Here is a 25,603-nt window from a genome sequence, read left to right on the forward strand (position 1 = left end):
ACATCATCTAACTGCGAGATACATATATACATCATATACAATCCAAAAAACCAAAAGTTAAATTGTCTTCCAACATAACCAGTTTTTCTTCATTAGATTCTTTACTTGGAGTATTTAAAAGACAAATAAGTTTTATGGCTTAATAAGTACATTGTCTTTATGATAATCATGCAAGATAAACTAACATGAAATACAATAAGAGAAACTACTGTAAGACATAAATTATGCAAAGTGATATAATAAAGAATGATGAAATGTGATTACGTGTGAAATGTATAAAATAATTGTATGCCAACTGTAGAAACATCCATAAACAGTACTATCACCACCGACTTGACGGCACTACCCGTCAATATCACCATCTCAACTATGATCAATATACTGCTGGACTTACGATCCACCGGTTCAAGGAAGCAGGGACCTTGATCTTCATTCCTACTGTTGATTAAACATGTATTTTTGTATCCATGCTGTGACAACCCAAGTGCAGCAGAGCTGCAAAGTAGTATAAGCGCATGATAAATCGGTTTCGTTGCAGCAATTCCCGATCCAAGGGAGCGGTTCTTTGAGCAATCTGAACCATTCAATACGTAAATCATAACCCTCTGTTAACCAAAATCAGACAATTACAACCCATTAGCGAAGACAACGAAGTCGAGCGCTGTTTTGATCGAGTTCTTGCCGAGTTTGGCTCAGATTCTTCGCAACACTTCCCTGATCTTCGCGATCCCTTTCCACTAAGAGAGAAGTGAGCCAAACCATCCGTTTACGTTCCTTCACATGCAAGAAGTCGAAGCCGTCGCTTGCGTTGTCGTGAATCATGCCGTGTGCAGCGGCGGAGTCTGGAAACTGGTAGCTTCGAACCCACCGGGAAAAGAGCATTCAGACTTGGTTGTGATTCCCGTTACCCTCTTTCCTCTGCCTTTTCCTCTTCTTGCCTTCTCCTCTAATAAAATCCTTAAGCAAGACTTTTGCTTTTGGTTTTTGTTTTAGTTTTTTCTTTGATGGAAATGGGCCACACCTTATGTTTGGGGTTTGATATTGGCCAATCCAGGCCATTGAATCATCCCAAACCTCTCTTTTTCATGCATGGCTTGGATGCAATGAAGGGCCACATTGATGTTTGCACTTAATGACCCAAATGTTGGATGGCCGCACTTCTTTCTTCTTTACCTTCATGCCCCAGCTTGTGTTTTTGAAAAGCTCCAAACCATCCTTGGGCTCTTCCTTCTTTAGCAACATGTTTACCCCATTCTCCAAACCATCTTTGGACTTTTCCCTTTTTGGAAATATGTGTGGCCTCTTCATGGGCCCATTTGCAATCTTTGAAAAGCTCCAAACCATCCTTGGGCTTTCTAATTCTTGAAATGAAAATGTGGCCCATTTGAAGCTTTTGCGAACATGTGTGGCCTCTTCATGGACCCAATTGTAAAGCATCAAACCATGCATCCTTGGGCTTTCTAATTTCTTGAAATGAAAATGTGGTCCATTTGAAGCTTTTGGAAACATGTGAGGCCTCTTCATGGGGCCTTTTGCATGAGGGGTCCATTTTCAAACTTTGTAAAGCTCCAAACCACCCTTGGGATTTCTAATTCTTGAAATGAAAATGGGCCCCATGTGGGCCCATTTGAAGCTTTAAGATCTCCCCCAAGACTTTGGGCTCTTGTTCTTGAGGCAATAATTGCATATTCAATCTTGACGAATCTTTGGGTGTTGAGGGTCAAATATTGCATATTAGACCCCAGTTATTGTCTGGATTTACGAACATGGTACTGTTTAACGGCCCAATTTAACTGTGTTTATGCCGCAAGGTAGATTTACGAGCTTGGACTGAAACAAGGTACTAAAAGCATGGATTTAATGGTCAGAATTCACCAAGGCAAGGGATGGACCCCAGGGGACCGAGATCGATGAATTTGCATGCCAGAGATCCGAGAAAATTAAGAAACTGAAGCTCAAGTGGCCTGAAAGACGTCAAGAATGCAAGATCACAGGGTTTCCACCATCCATTTGGTTCAAAACTTCATGCATGGCCAGAGGACCATAAATTAACCGTACATGTCAAAATTTAGCCATCAAATCCCTGTGAAAGTAGCCCAAAGGACAGATCATCCCATAAAATAGTGATTTGGTGCCCGCCTGATATCTGGATATGCTTCAATTTTGGTCCCAACTGTTAAAATGAGCTGAGAAAAGAGATGGTCGGAGCGGATTTATCAAAAACATTAAGGTGGATCTTACATGTATGGTGCGAGTGCACAAAAGGTGCACAACTTGCGGTGCACCGTACCGCTTGGGTCGGTTAGCGGGCGTTGACCCGACCCAGCTTCTGCATAAGAACAACGTCCGTACCATGCGGACGCTGATCTGCATTATGGGCCCCACTTATCATCTGGTTCGATGATCCAAACCGTTCAATTGTCTCAGGAGGTGGCCATGACCGTCATCTAGGTGACCTTTCGAGACCATGTAAGCTTTTGCAAAATCCTAGCTGTTAAACGTAAGATGGACGGCGGAGTAGACAAGCTCGTGGGCCACACCGATTTCACTCCAAAAACACTCCTTCCGGATGGTTTTTCTTTCTGAAACCAATGGACGGAGTGGATTTTCGACTTGGCCTCAATAAATGGGCCAACGCATGTAACAGAGTCTACTTGCGGCGACTCTGTTTCGCAACAGGGAGTTGCGGTCGACTCTGGTGGGCCACCATCATCAAACATCATGATGATCTAAGCCATTCGGATGGAACGAGAGCAAAAACTGACCGTCCAGGGGAGTTTGCTCGAAGACATCCGCGGTGAACATCACCGACCATGTTTGATTTTGGGCTGCGAAAGTCCTTGTTGCGTAAGCTCTTTCTGCGTAAACGGACGGGTTTCCGTCTCTAATACAACAACCACTCCCAGCTGCTGCTTACTGCTATTTTGTAACGCCCCGAAGTTCAAGGGTTGAGCAAAGCTCTACTCTCGAGATCCAGAACATCACTTATGCAATATGGTCCATATTAATGAGTTAAGCATGATTGAGATTATACCAAAACAACATATCATACTTCAGATATAATTAAATTAAGCGAGCGGAAGTCTAAAACATATATATTCAAGTAAGTGAGAGTCTCACAAACCTCCAGAGTATGATTACGTAACCGGGTTTAATATGTACAAGTATTGTTTAAAAATATACAAAATGTGGAAGAGTAAATGTGTCCACTAAGCAAACTATCCCTGTAATCCCTACGTATCGGCACGAGGTCTACATAGACCCGCTTGAGAGCTAAAAATAGGAGAACTCCTCCTCCTCATCCATCAAGTCATGTTCCGTCGTATAGACATCATCAACATCTGCATCTAAACCAGAGTCTGGTTGGTGTTTTAAAACACTGTCCCAGGGTGGGAATGAGTGGCTAACTCAGTGATACTATAAGGTAAAAGTTAACATATTATCAAGTCAATCAAGTAGTAATGATAAGGCAATCATAACAATCACTTCCTAACTACTCTTGTTAATGCAGGAATGGAGTGCAAGTAATAATATATGCCCTCGCATCAAAGCTTCCTCATAAGCGACTCCAAAAACCTATTTCACACAAGACATCACTACCTCCTGTGCAAACTTCACCTTCTTTAAGGCACATCCTAACTAATGCAATGTAATGCATGGGTGTGTTAGCGAAAAACTCAATTAAGTTTATTCATACAGCAGATTTGGGAAGCTAGGGTACCTCCCTTTATATCAATGACCCAAATCGAAGGATCCATCTAGGTTCATCACTCCTAATTAAACGATAGGTAAGTTATACTCGCCGTCACTATGGGAGGCTCGTCACCTCAACGTAGGCTGACAGCACGAACACAGTGTCCCATACCACCATGCCCGGCTCACGAGTCTTGGTTGGTCACCGGTCGCTACGGGGAGGCTTGTCACCTCAACATAGGCCTACAGCTCGAACACGATGTCCCATACCCATGCCTGGCTCATGAGTCTTAGCAGATTGTAGTAACATCGTTAGAGTGGGCCTTTACATTAGTGAGGGGTACCTTAGATTCAAGCAGTAGTGTCCACACATGATAAACACACAATAGGCCAATCGGTTTGTTAGGCAAATTCGATTAGTACGGAAACATGCTGACTTGATGGACATGGAGTGCATAAGCACCCCTCATGGCCTAACCACTGTTGACAATCATCGTGCGACTCGGATTCATCGAGTATACCCAATGTGGTGAGGTAAATTCGGCCACCCGAATGGAAAACTGTTACCAATCGCCTGGGCTACACTGTAGCCCCAATCTTACTCAGATGCAGTAAATAAACACATGTGATTATTAATTCAGCATTTAATAAACAATCTAATAATTTTCTCATTTGAGCATTTCATCAAACACATTGATCATGTTACCAAACATGTGCAATTTATCAATGCATTGCGTAGAGGCAAATGTGATTATATGAAAGAAACTATACATATGCGTAAGGTAATAAAGAATCCTATTTTAATACTCGCAACAAATACAAAACATCAACAAATTTCTCATTCAGACAATTCATCAAACATTTGGACTATAATTCACCAAATACATAGACTAGGTTAGTTACAACATATATTTTAGTAATTTATTTTACGGAGAGATCAACATATATATAACAATGATTAATCCTAGGTCAGTAATTATGGCAGGCACAAATCATATTCAAATGCTCATTCAAACATTTCAACAAACACATGAAATGCATCTTTTGCTCAATATAGTTTATACATGTATATTATACCGAAATCGATGTATCTAAGACAATACAGCAACAATCAAGTCAGGTATAAATCATTAGCTGACATTGAAAGCATTGATAACCATAACTTAAATGTTTATAATCCGCACCTTTTGTCGGAATACTCGATTTGGACCCGGTCTAGACACTACGTTCCTGAAAACAGAACGTCGAGCACCTAAATGACATAATAGGTTAGCTAGTTTGACAAATAATCAATCTAAATCTCAACAATGATATTAAGGTTAGGGTTTCTTAGCCAAAATCGTAGCCGAAACAAATCGTGTAGAGAAATGGGGAGGTGATTCGGTGCGTGGAATCGATGGAGAGGATTCATGTAGCAATTCCTCAAACTCCTTCTTCTCTGTTTCCTCTTTTCTCTTCTTTTCTCTCCTCTCTCCCTTAGGGTTTTAGGAAATTCGTATAAGAGAGGGGAGGGGTGATATAAGAGCTATTTATAAGCCCAGAAGTGATGCCAATGGCCCCAGGGCCTCGGTATACTTATTTTATACCGCTTTAGCGACTGTTTTTGACAAATGGGGCTGATAGGGAGGCCCACGGCCCACCTATGCCATAGGGTATATTCCCTGACAATGGATCTATGTCAGGATACGATTTTGGTGCGAGTGGATAAGCCGATCAACCATGGAGGACCTGAGTCAGTTCAACGATCATACTTCGCCAATCGGGGCCACATTATATGGATATGTGTAGGAAAATTTCCTTTCCCCATGGGTGAATTTTGGTTAGAAATTGACAGTCTGAAATCCTCAATTTCGCGTGAGAGTGAACGGCCCAGCTCACTTAATTTTTATTTTATTTTCTAAAGATATTCGTGTTTCTCACACACTTCATTCGGCGCTTAAATTGTACATTTCTGGACACTATCTGGGCTTGATTTTCGCGATGGTTGTCAAGTCCAATAGGGGGGACATAATCCTATAGTTTCACAATCATCGGATCCCCGACGTGCGGTCTAGGTCCGATACGGAGTTTTAATGTACTCCCGAGAGCAATCGGCTTTTGGAATTTCTCCTAAGTCTTTGTAATGTTGAGTCGATGGTATTAATAAATTTAAGCCTTTTCATTTGTAAAAATGGTGGCCTGAGCTTAATCCACTGATTATTTAGTTTAGTACTTAACTAATTTCTACCTAAATTATGACAGGATACGATCCTTAGGTGGTTCTACCTAAGGTGGTATTCAGGTCCTTGTACGGATTTTTCTGAGACGTTACAATCTACCCCCCTTAAAGAAAAATTTTGTCCCCGAAATTAGTACCTTTTCATATTCCTCGACGATCTGAGGATAGTTCTTATGGACTTTGGCTTTCGTTTCTCAAGTAGCTTCCTCCTCAGTGTGGTGTGTCCACAACACTTTTACAAGCCGGATAACCTTGCTGCACAACACCTGTTCCTTCCTATCTAAAATACATGTTGGTCGCAGTACATAGGTAGCGTCTTCACTTAGCTGTACTTGCTCCCACTTTATGATATGGGTAGGGTCAGGAACATACTGCCTCAACATGGATACATGAAATACATTATGCACACTTGCGAGTGGAGTGGGCAAAGTGAGACAATATGCCACCACACCCACTCCGTCTAGATTTTGGAATGCACCAATGAATCTCGACATGAGTTTCCCTTTCCTACCAAAATAAAGTACTCTTTTCATTGGGAAAACTTTTAAGGAATACGTGGTCCCCAACTTTGAATTCTAACGGTCTCCATCTTATATCAGCGTAACTTTTTTGTCTACTCTGGGTTGCAAGGAGTTGACGCCTAAGAATGTCAATCTTTTCTAAGGTTACCTGGACCAAATCTAGGCCAACCAAGCTCTTCTCGCCCACTTCCACCCAACAATGCGGAGCTTAACAGGGGCGTCCATACAAGGCTTCGTAAGGGGCCATGCCGATGCTTGCTTGGAAGCTGTTGTTATAAGCAAACTCGGCATAAGGGAGACAGTCATCCCAGCTATCTTTGAAGTCAAGCATGTATGCCTACAACATGTCTTCAAGTATCTGATTTACCCGCTTCGTCTGCCCATCGGTCTGTGGGTGGAATGCGGTACTGAACTTCAGTTTCACTCCAATGGCTTCTTAGATTCGAGTCCAAAAGATAGACATGAATCATGTGTCTCAGTCCGACACAATCTCTATAGGAACCCATGCAGTCGTACTATCTCCTTGATGTACAACTTGGCCAGATCATCTGCCGAATTAGAAACTTTAATTGGGAGGAAATGGGCTGATTTCGTCAACTGGTCCACAATTAACCAAATGGAGTGGTGCCCCTTTCTTGTCTTTGGTAACCCGAAAATGAAATCCTTAGATATGAAATCCCACTTCCACTCAGCTAGGGGCATGGGCTAAAGAAAACCATGGGGTCGGTGATGCTCAGCCTTGACTTGCTGGCACGTGAGGCATCGGGACACAAAATCTGTTATTTGTGCCTTCATGTTGTCCCACTAGTATGAACGCTTCACATCTCGATACATCTTTGTACTACCCAGATGCATTGCTAACTTCGAACTATGTGCGGCCTTTATAACTTCTCTCCTCAAGTCGTGAAGGTTCGGGACGCATAGGCGGCCACGATACTGTAGGCCTCCATCTAAGCCAATCCTCCATTCTGAGTCTTCACAATCGCTTGCATGCTCTCTCATTTTTTACAGTAGCTCATCATCTTTCTGACCCATAATGATTCGGTCATCAATAAGTGGCTAGATGTGGAAGTGTGTGACGCTCTCAAATGGTTCCTCTACTGTTAGCTTCTATTTGAAATCTCGTATGAGCTCCACTATATTCCACTCTCCTATCATTAGTGGAGCAGCAAATTCTATAGTTTTCTTGCGGCTCAGTGCATCAGCCACAAGGTTAGGCTTGCTAGGATGGTAGGAGACTTCGAACTTGAAGTCTTTCAAAGTTTTCATCTAACTTCGTTTCCTCATATTCAGGTCTCTCTATGTAAAGATGTACTTAAGGCTCTTGTGGTCGCAAAAGAGTTCGAACTACTCTCCGTAGAGGTAATGTCTCTAAAGCTTTAACATGAAAATGACTGCCACTAACTCCAAGTCATCGGTGGGGTAGTTTTCTTCGTGTTTCCCCAACTGTCGTGAGGTATAGGTGATCACCCTATCCTTCTGCATCAACACTCAACTTTAACCGCCTCAAAAAGCGTTAGTGTAAATAGTATATCTAACCCCTTAATCTGGTAATACTAACACGAGTGCAGACGTCAGCTCATCCCTTAATTCTTGAAAGGCTGCTTCTGCTTTCTCATTCCAAGTAAACTTAAGATCCTTCCGAATAAGTTGCGACAATGGTCGGGCTATCTTGGAGAAGTCTTTAATGAATCGACGATAATAGCTGGCAAGTCCGAGGAAACTCCTCACTTCTATAACTGAGCCGAGTTGTTCCCAGTCTTGTACCGCGGTCACCTTGGCAAGGTCCATGGCAATTCTTTCTTTGGAAATCACATGTCCTAAGAACTTGACTTCTTCCTTCCAGAAGTCGCATTTTCTGTACTGTGCAAATAATTAATTCTGCTTGAGAGTTTCAAGGACTGCTCGCAGGTGTTCTTCGTGATCCTTCTGACTCTTTGAGTATATTAAAATGTCGTCTATGAATACAATGAAGAATTGGTAAAGATACGGCCGAAATACCTAGTTCATGAGATCCATGAATACGGCCGGTGCGTTCGTAAGACCAAACGGCATCACGAGGAATTCGTAGTGCCCGAAGCTGATCCTGAAAGTTGTTTTCTGCATGTCTTCATTCCTGACGCGTAACTGATGATACCGGACTGTAGATCTATCTTTTAAAAAAAATACTGCACCCCCCTCAGTTAGTCGAACAAGTCATCTATTCTGGGCAATGGATACTTGTTCTTCATCGCAACATGATTTAGCTTGCGATAATCAATACACAACCACAATGATCCATCCTTCTCTTTCACAAACAACAAGGGTGCTCCCCAAGGAGATACGCTCGGTCGTATGAAACCCGAGTCCAATAAATCGTCAATCTGCTTCCTCAGTTCCTCTATTTCACAAGAAGGCATGCGGTATGCGATAAAGAAATAGGTGTCGTCTGCTTCCTCAGTTCCTCTATTTCACAGGAAGGCATGCGGTATGCGATAAAGAAATAGGTGTCGTACCTGGCACAAGGTCGATGGTAAAGTCGATCTCACACTGAGGAGGTAGTTTAGGGATCGTTTTGAACATGTTCGTGAAATCTTGGACTACTGGGGTGTCCTCAAGGGACAGACCATCACAGTTTTCCAATAGGGAAGCATAACAACTAATGCGGTAGGGCCAACTGACCTGAACTGGGAAGGTGAAGGTCATGCCCTCGGGCCCATGGGCTGTCACCAATCTGGTCTCACAGTCCATTTCTGCCTTCATTTCGGTGAGCCAATCCATGTCGAGGATGATGTCATAATGGTATATTGTGGTGACAATCAGGTCAATGCGCACCATTCTGCTTCCTAAGTTTATCGGACAACTCTTACAAAGCTTAGTAGCATCTGAGAAAGTTCCTACTGCAGCGATGACTCTCACCCCAACCATAGGGGTAGTGTCCAACCCTAATCGCTTAACTATAGAGCATACTATCATAGAAATAGTGGATCCAGTTCCACCAACAGAAATATAGGTGTACCTTGAATGTGGGCAATGACTTCAAAAGTGAGTGGCACTGCAACCGTAGATTCAGATGCTTCAGCAGTGAATGCATGTACTCGAGCTTCTTGTGGACGATTTGGTTGCGTTGCCATAGGCCGTTGAGGTGGCCTATTTCGAGATACGAGAGGTCGGTTAAATGGCTGTGTCGAAGGTACAGATCGTAGAGGTGGAGCTGAAATGGAGTGTTGTGGTGGGTGGTTGATCTTCTGAGGCGGTGTGTAGCCATTGTCCCTCATCTTGGTAAAACAAAAGGGGTCAGCATGACTCGCTTTGTTACAATAAGTACACCAAAGATCAGTTCACCTCTGCTGAGTCGGCGGAGCCATCGATCTGGGAGGCGAGTTCACATGCGACCTCTTGCCGAGGAACAACCTGTTCTGAAATTCAGGCCTAGGCCTCGGGACCATTGGCATGTATGTTCGAGATACCCTTTCACCATCCTACTCAGCTCGTAGGGACATGTTCACTAGCTCAACATAGTTGGGAATGCTAACGCAACACATCTTGGTGCGAATGTCAGCTCGTAACCCTTCTGAAAATTGCCACATTCACATCGGCTCATTTACCAAAATCAAAGGAGCATATCTAGCCAGCTCCGTGAAACAGTTCTCATATTCTGCCATTGACATTCCTCCTTGTCTGAGGTGAAGAAATTCACCCTCCTTTTCATTATGGTAAGTGAGGGGGGAGTACTTTCCGTGAAAATATATTTCGAACCCCTCCCACGTCCACACAAATCCTATGGGAATGGTTCAAAGGACACTGTCTCACCATAGGCAAGCTTCCTTTTCAAACATATAAGTGACTAGCTCAACCTGCTCTGCTTTAGTACAGTGTAGTGGCTTTAATATCTTGGATATGCGATCTAACCAGTATTCAGCCTCCTCGGGTCTATGAGTACGCGTAAAAGTGGGAGGACGGAGGCATTGAAAGCGTTCAAATAAGCCACTTACAGTCATAGCCCCAGTAGGATGTACGGGTGGCATCTGCAGGACCATATTCATGTTTTGTGCAATGGCCCCCGCTATAGTGGCCAAAAATTGTTGTTGTTGTTGCATTAGGAGCATCATATGCTCTAACCTATCAGGGGGAGAGGCCGCCTGAAGCAGGTGGTGCACTCGGTGTTGACCCATTTGTGGTGCCAGTGGCCGGTTGTGAATCTGGCATTATCTCGATACCCGGGCCCAAACTAGGGTCTGTGTGGCTATCGCTAGGGGGAGGAGCCCCGTTAATCGATCCGTCAAGTGGGAGACGTGCCATATTTCGAGTGGTTTTAGGAGACATTCCCTATATACAACATAGGGTGCAACGTTTATAGGATTAGGATAACATCATCAACTTTTTCCAAATATTCTACACATTTCTAAACAAAAGGAGCTTCATGCATTTCATTTAACCAAAATTTGTCACAATACATATGATGTAGCATTGCATGTACTATGACAGAGGATGCATGTAAGCTAATTAACAAAAAGCTTTAACACTTACTAACCTAACATTCAAACTAAGCTTATCGAAGGCTATTATAAAAATAAGGAAAACAACTACAAATATACAACTATTCCTTCAATTCCGGCGAAGGCGGAGGCGCACCCTTATCCTGCATACAGCATAGGAGGGCGTTTAGGGTGCGAGACATTTTCTTAAACTTTTTCTTCAGATAGGCTTGGTTCTCCTTAAACTTCTGCTTTAAATAGGCCCAATTTTTTCTCAATCTTAGCCATGCAGGCCTCGAAGGTGGCTCAGTCATGGCAGTCCTCAGGAGCAATAGGAGGTCCCCCGTCTAAGTCTTCGGCCTGCTCTTCTTCTTCCTACTCCTCTTCGTCACTGCCTTCCTCTTCTTCATTTCCTTCCTCTTCTCTATCTCATCCCCGTATTCATCAATCTTGGTTTGGCGTTGCCTAGGGTCTATCCCCATATTATTGAGTGTAGTCTCCGTGATGAAATGGATAGGGGCGAGATTATCCATATAAAGCCTGAAGCTGAAGTTGCGAGCAATCTTGCAGATGAGTCGGCCGAATGGGAGGAAGGCATCCCCCGAATAAACTGTATAGTACTAATTATCTATGTCAAGGCGAGAGTAGGCAGGCACACTTTTTCTCCCTGTCCAACTCGATACAGGAAATCCACCATAAATCTTATACATTCTGTGCAATTACTCCACCTAGGATATACATTGTATGTGCATATATGGTGGAGCAAGAGAAATCGTCTGTCATACATGGCGATGTGAGGCTATTTCCTTGCCTCCAATTGACAAGTTGACCACAAAGGAAATGTGTGCGACGATCTCTCTCCCGTACACTAGCAAGATTAGTATCACTGGCATGTACAACACCACGCTCTATTCCCATGATACGGGCCATGACATCCACATCGACTCTGGCTTCATGTCTCCCCAATGGAATAGTAAACTGGAGAGGCTTTAAAATTGGGTCCCGTATGTGAGCATAAAAGGCTCATACGGTGTCTTCACTTGCATGTATTTTTCCCTCAAATATGGGATCCTACCCATTCTCCAGGAGGCGGTCGATCACAGGATACGTCCCAAATAACTTCTCATCCACATGTGCTTCGAAAACAACTTTGCAATTTCAGAACTTACCAAGTTTGGTGCCCGCCGGTAGGGACCTCTCTACCGAGATCTGAGGATCGAGGTCCCACTTTGACCTCCACTCAGCATTCGCATGTGCCTCGGCGCTTGCACTTGTTTTAACACTTGTCTTCTTCTTAGATCGGCTTGGACGGCTAGGCCCGGCCTCATCTGTGATCATTCTCTTCTTTCCCATAAGGGAAAGAAGCATTGAAAAGGTGAAAATGGTAGTCACAATCTCAAAGAGAGCCATTGAGATGGAAAAGCTTTAAGGATGACGTGGATTTGAAAGTGTGAAGGTTATGAGACACAAAAAGAGGGTTTTTGTGTCCAAATGAGTGAGAATAATGGAAAATGAGAGATGTAAGGGTAGTTTTTAGAGGAATAGTGGTGGAGGGGTGTGAGATGTAGAGAAGTTAAGAGATTTAAGTGTATGAAAATGGGGATTTGAGAGAGAAAGGGAGATTTGGAGGGTTTGGAGGTGTTGGTGGGGTAGGAAAGGGTGAAATGGGGAGAAAATGAGGCTTAGGGGATTAAATGGGAGGTCCCACACGTGAGAGGGGCCCCATATGGCCGGATGGATGGCGGTGCGCCGTCACCGCCTCGGTGCCACCGCGCCCGGCTGGGTTGGTCAACAGTTCACCGCCGATCGAGCGGTGCCGCCGCTCCCAACTTGGCTTGCCGGTGGTGCACCGCCGATCGGGCAGTGCCGCCACCCCTTCTTGGGTTTTACCGGCGGTATCGCCACCATGGGGTGGTGGTCAGCCCTACCCGGTAATGGGTTTTGGCCTGTAGGACCCCCTGGGCCCCGCCAAATTTCGTGTTTTGGGTCCTTTGGCTCATAGGGTCCGTTTCGGGGTCCAACGTGTGCGTATTCGTGCCATTCAGATCTGTTTCAAGCTTGGAATTCGTCAACTCACAAATCAAACCTGTCGACTGATGGCCTGAAGGTGACATAGGTTGATGCACGCCAGTTAAGTCCCTAAGGTGTACGTCAAGAACTGTATTACAATGTTTGGTCTCGCTTATCGGCAAAACGCTGGGATCCTAATATGGTTGCTAAATTCCATCGACCCCTTCCTAAGTCAGAGTGCGTCGTGTTACCTATAACCCAGGTCCAGTTTAATCCAAATCACACTCTGATACCAACTTGTAATGCCCCGGATTTCGAGGGTAGAGCAAAGCTCTACTCTCGAGATCCAGAACATCACTTATGCAATATGGATGATGATGTTCCGATTTTGTCCATATTAATGAGTTAAGCATGATTGAGATTATACCAAAATAACATATCATACTCCACGTACAATTAAATTAAGCGAGTGGAAGTCTGAAACATATATATTCAAGTATGTGGGAGTCTCACAAACCTTCAGAGTATGATTACGTAACCGGGTTTAATATGTACAAGTATGGTTTCAAAATATACAAAATGCAGAAGATAGATGTATCCAACTAATCCAGATATCCTTGCAGTCCCTGCGCATCAGCACGAGGTGTACATAGACCCACCCGATAGCTGAAAGTAGGAGAACTCCTCCTCCTCATCCATAAAGTCCTGCTCCGTCGCATAGACTTCATTCGCACTTGCAACTAAACCAAAGTCTAGTTGGTGTTTTAAAACACCTTCCGAAAGTGGGAATGAGTGACAAAGTCAGTGGTACTATAAGGTAAAAGTTAACTTGTTATTAAGTCAATCAAGCAGTAATGATAAGGCAATCATAACAATCATTTCCTAACTACTCTTATTAATGCAGGAATGGAGTGCAAGTAATGATGTATGCCTTCGCATTAAAGCTCCCTCACAAGTGACTCCGACAATCTATTTTGCACATGACATCACTGCCTCCCATGCAAACTTCATCGCATTTAAAGCAAATCCTAACTAATGCAATGCGATGCATGGTCGTGTTAACCGAGTACTTAATTAAGCTTATTCATAAAACAAATTTGGGAAGCTAGGGTACCTCCCTTTATATCATTGACCTGAACCGAAGGATCCATATAGGTTCGTCACTCATAGTTAAGCACATAAGATAGGCAAATTGTAGTCGCGGTCACTACGGGATGCTTGTCACTTCAGCGTAGGCCGACAGCAGGAATACGGTGTCCCATACCACCATGCTCGACTCACAAGTCTTGATTTTTCACTGGTACTATGGGGAGGCTCGTCACCCCAGTGTAGGCCGACAGCTTGAACATGGTGTCCCATACCACTATGCCCGGTTCATGAGTCTTAGCGGATCGTGGTACCATGGTTAAAGTGGGCCTTTACATTGGAGAGGGGTACCTTAAATTCAAGCAGTAGTGTCCATACATGGTAAACATATAATAGGCCAATTGCTTTGTTAGGAAAGTTCGATTAGTATGGGCACACGCTGACTTGATCGACATGGAGTGCATAAGCACCCCTCCTCGTGGCCTAACCACTATCGACAATCTTCGTGCGACCCGGATTCATCGAGTATACCCAATGTGGCGAGGCCAATTCGGCCACCCGAACGAAGAACTTTTACCAATCTCCTAGGCTACGTTGTAGCCCCAATCTTACTCAGATGCAGTAAATAAACACATGTGATTATCAATTCATCATTTAACAAACAATCCAAGTAATTTTCTCATTTGAGCATTTCATTAACACATTGATCATGTTAACAAACACGTGCAATTTATCAATGCATTCGTAGAGACAAATGTGATTACATGAAAGAAACTATACATATGTGTAAGGTAATAAAGAATCCTATTTTAATACTCTTAACAAATACAAAACATCAACAAATTTCTCATTCAGACAATTCATCAAACATTTGGACTATAATTCACCAAATACATAGACTAGGTTAGTTACAACATATATTTTAGTAATTCCTTATACGAAGAGATCAACATACATATAACAATGATTAATCCTAGGTCAGCAATTATGGCAAGCACAAATCATATTCAAATGCTCATTCAAACATTTCAACAAACATATGGAATGCATATTTTGCTCAACATAGTTCATACATGTATATTATACTGAAATTAACGTATCTAGGACAATACGGCAGCAATCAAGTCAGGTATAAATAGGTGACATTGAAAGCTTTGATAACCATAACCTAAACATTTATAATCCACACCTTTCGTCGGACTACTCGATTCGAACTCGGTCTAGACACTACGTTCCTGAAAACAGAACGTTGGGCACCTAAATGGCATAATAGGTTAGCTAGTTTGACAAATAATCAATCTGAATCTCTACAACGATATTAGGGTTAGGGTTTCTTACCCAAAATCGTAGCCGAAACAGATCGTGTAATGAAATGGGGAGGTGATTTGGAGCGTGGAATCGTGGGAGAGGATTCCTGTAGCAATCCCTCAAACTCCTTCTTCTCTCTTTCCTCTTTTCTCTTCTTTTCTCTCCTCTCTCCCTTAGGGTTTTAGGAAATTCGTATAAGAGAGGGGAGGGGTGATATAAGAGCTATTTATAAGCCCAGAAGTGATGCCAATGGCCCCAGGGCCTCGGTATACTTATTTTATACCGCTTTAGCGACTGTTTTTGACAAACAGGGCTGATAAGGAGGCCCACGATCCACTTACGTTATTGGGTATGTTTCTTCACAATGCATGTATGACAGGATACGATTTCAGTGCGATCGAATAAGCCGTTCGACCGTGGAGGACCTGTGTCATTTCAACGGTCATACTTCCCCAATCGGGGCCACAGTTATACGGATATATGCAGGGAAATTTTCTTTCCCCGTGGGTGAATTTTGGTTAGAAACTGACTATCCGAAATCCTCAATTTTGCGTGAGAGTGAACGGCCCAACTCACTTAAGTTTCATTTTGTTTTCTAAAGATATTCATGTTTCTCACACACTTCACTCGGCGCTCAAATTATACGTTTTTGGACACTATCTGGGCTTAATTTTTACGATGGTTGTCAAGAAAAGTAGGACTGACATAATCCTATGGTTTCATGATCACTGGATCCTTGACGTGTGGTCAAAGTCTAATAAAAAGTTTTAATGTACTCCCGAGAGCAACCGGCTCTTAGGATTTTTCCTAAGTCTTTATGTAATGTTGAGTCAGTGGTATTAATGATTTTAGGCCTTCTCATTTGTGAAAATGGTGGCCTGAGCTTAATCCACTGATTATTTAATTTAGTACTTAATTAATTTCTGCCTAAATAACGACAGGATACGATCCTTAGGTGGTTCTGCCTGAGGTGGTATTCAGGTCCTTGTATGGATTTTTTCAAGACGTTACATGTTTATATAAGAAAGAGAGAGAGAAAGGAGAGGCATCATCAAGGAAATCAGAGTTTGGATCCTGGGACGAGAGCATAAGAGAGGGTCGACCGAGTCCTTCCCTCTTCCATCTTATTTTCTTTCCTTCTTGTTTTATGGTTTTTTTTTCTCTTTATGTTTTTGAGAGAGCTAGCCTAACCATGTCAGGCTAAACCTTTTATCTAGGGCTAAGAGGTGAAGCTTGTAACATGATTAGGAAGGTGGCTTTGCTTTGATTCATGGTTATTGAACTCTTATGGATTCTAGTTTGATTATTAAGGAATACTTTTAGTTTTTTAATGGTTTATTGTGACTCAAATTACAGTAGATCTGCAATAGCTTTGAATATATTCTTTTCATTATGAGATTGTGAAATTAGTAAGATCTATTATTCACCATCATCCCATGGGCATGGTAGGGTGACGAAATCCTTCCTAACTTTCACAATTCTCTTATGATTGACTGTGAGATTGGTAAATTGTTGTTGTTGTCATAGTTTCCTGGGCATGGTTAAGTGACGGGATTACTTCCAAATCTTCACCATTCTTATTTAATGATAATTAGATCCATGAGAAGTTCAGAAATCTAACAAATCTCTTCTTACCAATTGAATAGGATAGGACTCTGATTCCAGTTATGTCCTTGAATCAATGCAAGGTAGCTTCCCAATTGCTACAAGTGGATCCTTAGCACCCTAGTTCCCACCTTTATTTTTATTAGTTTTTAATTAATCTATTCACAATTATTCTCTTAATTTTTCCTGATTTAGATTACATCTTCGTCTAGTTCTAGTTCTAGTTACTTTCAGAATACGTACAAGATTCAGTCCTTGTGGATTCGACCTCGGTCTTACCGAGATGATTACTACATCATAACCATATACTTGGGGTGTGACACATGGGTTCTCTGGGCCCCATTTAAATGTGAAGAATGGTCAAGGCCTTTGGGCCCCATTTGCATAAGCCCAAGTAATCATTGGATGGCTTTGACATATTGGTGCCCCAAGGCCACCCAAACATTGGTTTGGATATTTTGGGCCCATCATTTGTGGCATTATGAGTACTTTGTGTGGTCCATCATGGGCAACATGACCTATTTGGAACCGCTCGGGCTTTTGATCTTGTGGCCGAATACAAGCTAATCTTGTTTGATGGAGGGGATGAACTACTTGGGCCCACTTAAACATTTGAATCCACCTCTTCCCTTGCTTTTTACATGGCAAAGTGTGGGCCATATGGATCATTTGAGTCCCATTCACATTCCAAAGAGATAGAGAAAAACCTCTTTTCCTATTAATTCATGTGGCCAATCATGGGTTCAAGCCATCTCTCGTGCCAAAGAATCAAAACCCATTCAAGTGGCCAACATGGGCCATGTGCATCATCTTGAAAACCATTTGGGCCCGACTCTTTGGAAAAATGGTTACCTTCAGGCTTCCCTACAGAGAGTGGCCCCACATACTTAAACTTGAATCTAGCCACTGGGGAGATGTGGGCACGTTTCCAATGGTTTGACCTAAGGTGGGATCTGGTTCCATAAGGTTTGAGGATTTGCACTTTTCCACATTCGGCCATGACCAATGATCCGACCAGCTTTAGAAGTATACAAGAGAGGAGATTCCAAACGCACTCACCTGGGCATTCGAATTTGAATGGTTTGCAGAATCATGGCCGCCAAGGTAAAGGTTGGTGGCAGCACTCCACTAGCCGAACCAATTGGTAACGGACTGCTCCAGCTGATGATGGGATGAATGACTCTGCTTTCATCCCTCAGGAAGGCCCCCATCTTTCAGACTTTACTACAGGAGGCGCCTCGCCTCCCAAACTGCGAGGAGGAAAGGCATCCGCAACAAATGGCATAAGAGGAGTCAGAGTCCATTTTTATTCAATTTTTGAACCGAACACCGTTGGGCAGCTTTGTTCAAAATCTGCCTGGGTCAGTCCAACATGGGACACTTGACTGCCTTGGCAGAGAACTTCAGAGGTTAGACCCACACTTTCCAGCTTCGATGTCTACATCCTGACGGGCCTATGCGACGAGGGTATCTCACTACCCTCTGAGGTTGACTTGACCCTAGCAAGACTGATAGATGGATTAAAGTGCTTTGGCATCGCCCCTCCCCCGTTTGAGATTTAGGGCCCGTGTCTGAAGCTGTGCTAGCTCTACAACGCACGTAGAGGGGGTCGCAGACACTTTCATGGCTAAGATGGACCAAAGAAGGCGCAGAATTTGTCAACATATCATACATGATTTTAGGGTAAGAGAAGCTACTTTACCAACTTATGCTGGATTTGCGATATTTCATTAGATCGATAATTAAAAGTCCATTTTATTTTCCTTTTTGCTATAAATAGCATGTTTTAAAAGTTTTAATCCTTCAAGTTTTAGGAGTTGTCCCTAACATGAAAAGGGCTTAGAAAATTTAGGAGAACAATATGGTCAGGCTAAATTGGACGCTTACAATTTTGGCCAAAAACCATGAAGTTTAGTAGGAATGGTGATCATCTATAAATAGTAAGTTTACTATTTATAGTAAGTCATGTTTTTAGGGAGTTTGAATTGGAGTATAAGCCTAAAAATTTGTCCTGGGTTTAGGCTCATTATTTAAGGGATTGTAATTACATTTTTTTTCATCAATTAATTTATTTCAAATTTATTAGAAATTATTTCTATTTTTTTATCACTTGTGGATTTAGAGGAGTCTAGAGAGCTCCATGGATTCAAAGTAGTTATTCCCTGAGGAAGACAGTGATTGACATCATCACGTCCCTCCCTGCATCAATTGATATCAAAGGGAAGGCTCTCCTTGGGTTGATGGCAACTAACGACAGAATGGACCAAAATCTTGTGGATGGTGATACAGGGATTCGTTATTTATTTAGAAGAATGAAAGCTTTCCACCAGGAGAGTCAGTTAACCATTTAAGGGCTACAAGCGACTCTCAATCGTATTGCGGATGCGCAAATTCCACCCCGAGCCCAAGGTGATACTTAGTTGCTCGTAATCGTTGTACGACATAACCCTTATTTCTATAGAGCACTTTCGGAGGTAAATCGTAGGGCTACCCCAGATGAATTGAGCTCTAGCAACAAGGACATCGGTGATTTCATTGCCTAACGACCAGTCCATGGAGACGATCAACTGATCGTGCTGAAAGAAACTATCGAGGTAAGGCCGAACTCCCTAGTTTTAATAGCTTATTACATATAGAAGACTTTCTTGATTGGTTAGTCGAAGTAGAACGGCATTTTGATTACACGAACGTGCCAGAACATAAGTGAAATTAGTAGCGTTTAAATTAAAATCCGGTTCTTTGCATGGTGGGATCAATTACAACTCTCTCGTGCCCGACAGAACAAGGTGCCCATCTGATCATGGCTGCTTCGAACACGATTCTTCCCCAGTGAGTACGAGTAGGTACTGTTCCAGAAATACCAAAATTGTCGGCGGGGGAATTAAACTGTCACATATTACACTGAAGAATTCAAGCGGTTGACAATATGAAATGATTTGTCGGAGATCAAATCGCAGAAGGTAGCACGGTTCATAGGCAGTTTATGGCCAATAATTCAAAACCAAGTTCAGATGCACCCTGTCAGGACCATGGATGAAGCGGTTCAATCAGCCAGTAGGGCAGACACACAGCTTGCAAGAGTTCCTACTCGGTCGTATCCTTTGACTCGGTCCCCAATAACAGGTCCCACGTAGGATTTAGCATTGGCCAAAGAAAAGGAACCAATAAGAGGGTATCATCAACCTCCTTCAACCACAAACCATGACACATGAGCGATCCATCTAGGCCTCAATGTGCAACACCCACAACAGTGGGTCCGAGTAGGATTCCAAATCCTTATGGTTGACCAAGGCTGAACGTTTGTTACCATTGTGGCCAACCAGACCACTTGTTAAACACCTGTCATCAACGTCCCACAGCCCACTTGGTCATTAACGAAGTGGGCACTGAAGGTGAGGCAGTGGAAGAAGGATATGTATTTAATGAAGATAAACAAGTCGCTGAGGAAAGAGCTAGTGATGAAGAATGGTTGGTCAAGGATCATGGCAAATCCATAGTCGTGAGGCGATTATTCTACACTCCAAGGAAGGAGGTGCATCACATTAGTACAATATATTCCTTACGCGGTGTACCGTCAATGGCAAGGTATGTGATGTAATCATAAACTAGCAATTACAAGAACATTGTCTCGAAGGTGATGGTGGACAAGTTGAGGCTACCTACGACAAAGTATCCTTCACCCTTACTCAATTTGCTAGATAAAAAAGGTGAATGAGACTAGGGTAATTGAATAATGCACTGTCTCGTTTTCAATTGGTAGGAATTATAAGGATCAAGTACTTTGTGACGCGGTCAATATGGAAGCATGTCATATGTTACTTAGTCGACCATGGCAATTGGACCGTGATGCGACCCACCGATGAAGAAACAATATTTACATCTTCGTGAAGGATGGTCAAAAGATTATCCTTGCCCCTATGGCACCAAAGAACCACTTCGAAGCTTCTAAAGTGGAGGGGAGCTCCCTCCTGACCATTTGAGATTTCATGAAGAAATCCAAGGAAACCAACGAGGTGTATACCATTATGGTAAAGGACTAAGAATTGGAGCCCTTAGACATTCCTCTAAGTTTAAGGTTGTTGTTAAACGAATCCAAAGAAATCTTGCCTGAAGAATTACTCGATGGATTACCCCCATGCGGGACATCCAACATCACATAGACCTTGTCCCTATAGCTAGCTTGCCCAACCGCCCTCACTATCAGATGAGTCCGAAAGAGCGTGAGATACTTCAAGGACAGGTGGGGGAATTGATCTGTAAGGGTCTTTTAAGGGAGAGCATGAGTTCATGTGCCATGCTAGCCTTATTAACGTCGAACAAATATGGGAGCTAGCGCATGTGTGTCAACAATCGGGCAATTAACAAGATTACCATTAAATATCGGTTTTTAATACTACAGTTTGACCACATGCTTGATATACTATAAGGTGTTAAGGTGTTCTCAAAATTTAATCTAAGGAGCGGGTACCATCATATTCGTATCTGGCCCGGTGATGAGTGGAAAACGACATGCAAGACCAAGGAAGGGTTGTATGAGTGGTTGGTCATGCCCTTTGGTCTATCGAACACACCGAGCACCTTTATGCATCTGATTAATCAAGTATTGAAGTTGTTCATGGGCCATTTTGTGGTAGTATATTTTGATGACATCCTGATATATAGCGAGGGTGAAACGGGGCATGAGAACATCTCAAGTAGATGCTACAAGTCCTAGCAATTAACAAGTTGTTCCCCAACTTGAACAAGTGTACTTTTTTAATGGATAGCATATTGTTCTTAGGATTTTTAGGTGCATCCATGTGGATGATGAAAAGATGCGAGCCATCAGGGAATGGTCGATTCCGACGAACATTCATGAAGTGTGGAGTGTCCACAAGTTTGGCAACATTCTATCATCGATTCACATGGAATTTAGCACTATAGTCGCACCCACTATAAATTGCATGAAAAAATGGCCATTTCAATGGACCATTTAGGCTAATAAGAGCTTTGCTGAAATCAAACATTAATTGTCCACAACACTGGTCTTGGTTTTTCCCAGTTTCGAAAAACTGTTTGAGGTTGAGTGTAACGCCTCATATGTCGGAATTAGAGGAGTTTTATCATAGGAAGGCAGGCTAGTAACATTCTATAGTGAGAAACTCTGCAAAGGTTGAAAGAAGTGGTCGACATATGAGCTTGAGCTATACGCAGTGGTTCAAGTGTTGCGACATTGGCAACATTATCTGATTCAAAGAGAGTTTGTTCTCTACACTTACCACCAAGTCTTAAAGTTTATTAATAGTCAAGCTAACCTGAATCGTGTGTATACTAGATAGATCGCATTTTTGTAGGAATTTACGTTCGTTCTAGAGCATAAGTTAGGATAGCGGAACAAGCTAGTTGATGTACTTAACTGCGATGCATACAACACTACTTATTAGGATGAGAAATGATGTAGTTGGCTTCAATTGTCTCGAGGAGTTGTATGTCAAGGATGAGGACTTTAAGGATGCATGGATGAGGTGCCAAGAGGGTTATTCCAGTGACCTACATATGCAAGATGGTTTTCTCTTCAAAGGGAATCAATTGTGCATCTCCAAAGTTCTCTGAGGGAGTAGATTATCCATGAGCTACATTTAGGTAGCCTTGGTAGACACCTTTGGGTGAGAAAAGACATGAGCTCTTGTTGAGGAACGATATTACTGACTATAATTGGTACGTGACAAGGGTAAAGCAGTGTAGCGTTGTTATGTTTGTTAGACCTCCAAGGAGTAATCTCAGAATAGGGCCTCTACACCTCATTACATATGCCCGACAGCCCTTGGGATGACTTATTTATGGACTTTATGCTTGGTCTTTCACGAACGCAATGTGGCTTGTATTTGGTGTTCGTGATGGTAGATCATTTTTTAAATATGGCGTACTATATCCCATGTAAGAAGACCATCAATGCAACACATGTGATGAATCTATTCTTCAAAGAGGTCTGCGACTGCACCGAATTCCCAAGACCATTACTTCTGATCGTGACACAAAATTCATTAGCCACTTCTAGCGACTTTGTGGAATTGGTTTGATACGCAACTTAGTTTCGTAGTGCCCACCACCCACAAACTGTTGAGCAAACTAAAGTTGTGAAACTCACGTTGAGAAACTTCCTTCGGTGTATTTCAAGTGACAAACTAAAAAATGGAGGAATTAAAACTCAAAAAATTACCAATGAAGAACTAGAGATTTGGAAGAAAATATTAAAGATTTCACGTGTTAAAGATTAAAGAAAACCAAATACAAAGGATGGAGAAAATACTGAAAAATCACACGATTCAATAATAAAAATTACAAACAGGTCGGTCCCACCTGAGGTTGATTCAGTCTAATCGAAAGTTTAAAAAACAGTTCAGCAATAAATAATGATTTTCATAGTTAATTCATCTCAACACTTAAGTGCCACCAAAGTTAGGTTAGGTGCCACCGAAGAAGGGTTCGGTGCAACCTGAGGGAGACAGAGACTTCAAACAAATTTTGATGAAATTCAACTGCGGCCAAAGGAAAATTCAGCTGGACTCGGTGTGACTTCAGTGCAACCAAAGTGATGTTCGATGCGACTGAAGCATAACAAAAGTGTAGAATTTTGAAGTCAATTTAAAATTGGCAGGAGTTTTTTATATTTAAATGGGTGTTTTAGGTTATTTTACAGATGAATTAGGGCTTGGGAGAGTGACTTAGGGGTGGCAGAGCTTCCATGAAGACGCCATTCATCTTCAATCCCTCAATTCTAGTTTGTCATTTTTAGTTTTTCTTTATTTTTACTCTGGGATGTTAGTAGTTAAGGCTAAGGGATGAAGCTTGTTGTTAATTACATTATTTAGTTTATTTGATTCAATAACAATGGTTTAAATTATGATAGTAGATTGAAATAAATTTGGATATTACTTTAAAGCTTTTGTACTATTTCATCTTTTATCCATTGTCAACTCCGTACACATTAGATTCTTGGAAGTGCAATTACAATGCTTAATTACAAGAAGGAATCAATTTGTGTTATTAATTGATATATTGTCTCCTAAGGATGCTTTTGACACTTTTGATTCCCTGCGATTGAGATATGAGTGCTTTATAAGAAGATCGTTCAATTAAAATTATGTTTTATTGGTGTTGATGATTGTTTTAACAAAATTATCTTCTGATTGGATAGGATAAGACTTTGATTCCAATTGAGTTATAAAAGTTAAATTAATGAATGCGATATTGTGAGTACTATGTGTGGATTCTTGGATCTTTAGTCTTTTGTTTTTATTGTTTTAAAACTCATTTACGTATCTGGATTAAAAACTCAGGCAAATCGTTACCTTTAGATTGGTTATAGGTTGTGTTCCCCATTTCATGAGAATTTGACCTTGGTCTCACTGAGCTATTACTGCATCACAGCCTTACACTTGGGGTTATCAACCCTTGGGTTCAATTATTTGAGAACCTAAGGAAATGGTACTTTGTCAGTTTCAGTTGGTCCGACCGACCGTCCTCAAATTTTAATACTTTTGTAATATACTGACTTTCTGATTAGAGCTATATAAAGCCTTTCTACCCTTGTCCTTTCATTTTAGAGAGTGAGAGAGGGATATTGAGTGGGAGATGGAGATAGAGAGAGAGGAAGATGGAAAGATGGAGGGATACTGAGATTGATAGAGATAGGAGTGTGGGCCACCATGAATGTGTGGGCCTACCCTTCATCATCAACTCGTGCATGCTACTCGTGCTCTATCTAGTACTTGTATGTGAGGTTTCATGGACAGGTTGAGCTATAGCCGCTACCTAGTTGTGTGCTTGAGATTTATGTTGGTGTAGTGGTGTTGGATTGTCCTTCCAGGCCCAAACCATAAATGAGGCATATCTGTGGGATCCCGGTCTTTTGCAACATCGCTCGTATGCACACGTGTCCCAACTCGCACCATTGATAGACCATATACTGCACCTTAGTGCACTTAAAAAACTCACCCAAGTGATTTGTTCCGGATGATCTTGAAACCTTTATCATGTGGACCGCTTTGTCATTGCGATCGTAATGGTGAAAACCGCACATCAATCCGACGCTCCGTTAATGAGATATGACCCATTAGATGTAAGGCCCAAATTATGTATCCAGTAACATAAGCAACCTTTATTATACTAGGCCCATTGGACTTGAGCCCATGTGGCCCTAAAGCTCACTTTTAGAACATAAAAATTACCAACAAATAGGACAATTGTTACATGACAAAATAAGAAGCTAGCACATGTAAGACAAACACTATAAGATAAAATTGGATTCTATCCTAAAACTCATCATTAGCTCTCTCCCCATGCGTTAGAAACTAATCATGACTCATGTCCACCTCATCCTATACATGTATCCAATGCATGTCTTGATTTGTACTACATCACTTCAAACAACCAATTACAACACTCCACTTCATCATCCACCATGCATCACCTATAACCCATAACCCTTATCCATCCATTAGCTAATGCATGTCTAGATTTCTTCCACCTTGGCCAATACATGCTTAGCACCATCCACCTCATTCATCCACTACCTAAACCATACATCACATTCCACCTCACTTTTAGCACCAATAAGATCTCATAAACTTGCCACCTCAACCCCCAATTCCCTATATAAGATCAGGAGCTCTCTTGTACTTATTATTTTCCTATAATTAGAAAAATTCTGAGATTTTAAGAGA

The 25,603-nt window shown here is 42.1% G+C and overlaps 1 long non-coding RNA gene across 1 annotated transcript; it reads right to left on the reverse strand.

Moving 5' to 3' along the window:
* Positions 1–422: 422 nt before the first annotated feature.
* On the reverse strand, positions 423–18,150 carry LOC131236322 (uncharacterized). The gene is made up of 2 exons (XR_009166686.1): positions 17,958–18,150; positions 423–1,333 (listed from the first exon to the last, which is right to left on the reverse strand). It is a non-coding gene; the product is annotated as an uncharacterized LOC131236322 (long non-coding RNA).
* Between the last annotated feature and the right edge of the window lie 7,453 nt (positions 18,151–25,603).

This window comes from Magnolia sinica, unplaced genomic scaffold (assembly GCF_029962835.1).
Source record: "Magnolia sinica isolate HGM2019 unplaced genomic scaffold, MsV1 ctg366, whole genome shotgun sequence".
Classification (NCBI taxonomy): Eukaryota; Viridiplantae; Streptophyta; class Magnoliopsida; order Magnoliales; family Magnoliaceae; genus Magnolia; species Magnolia sinica.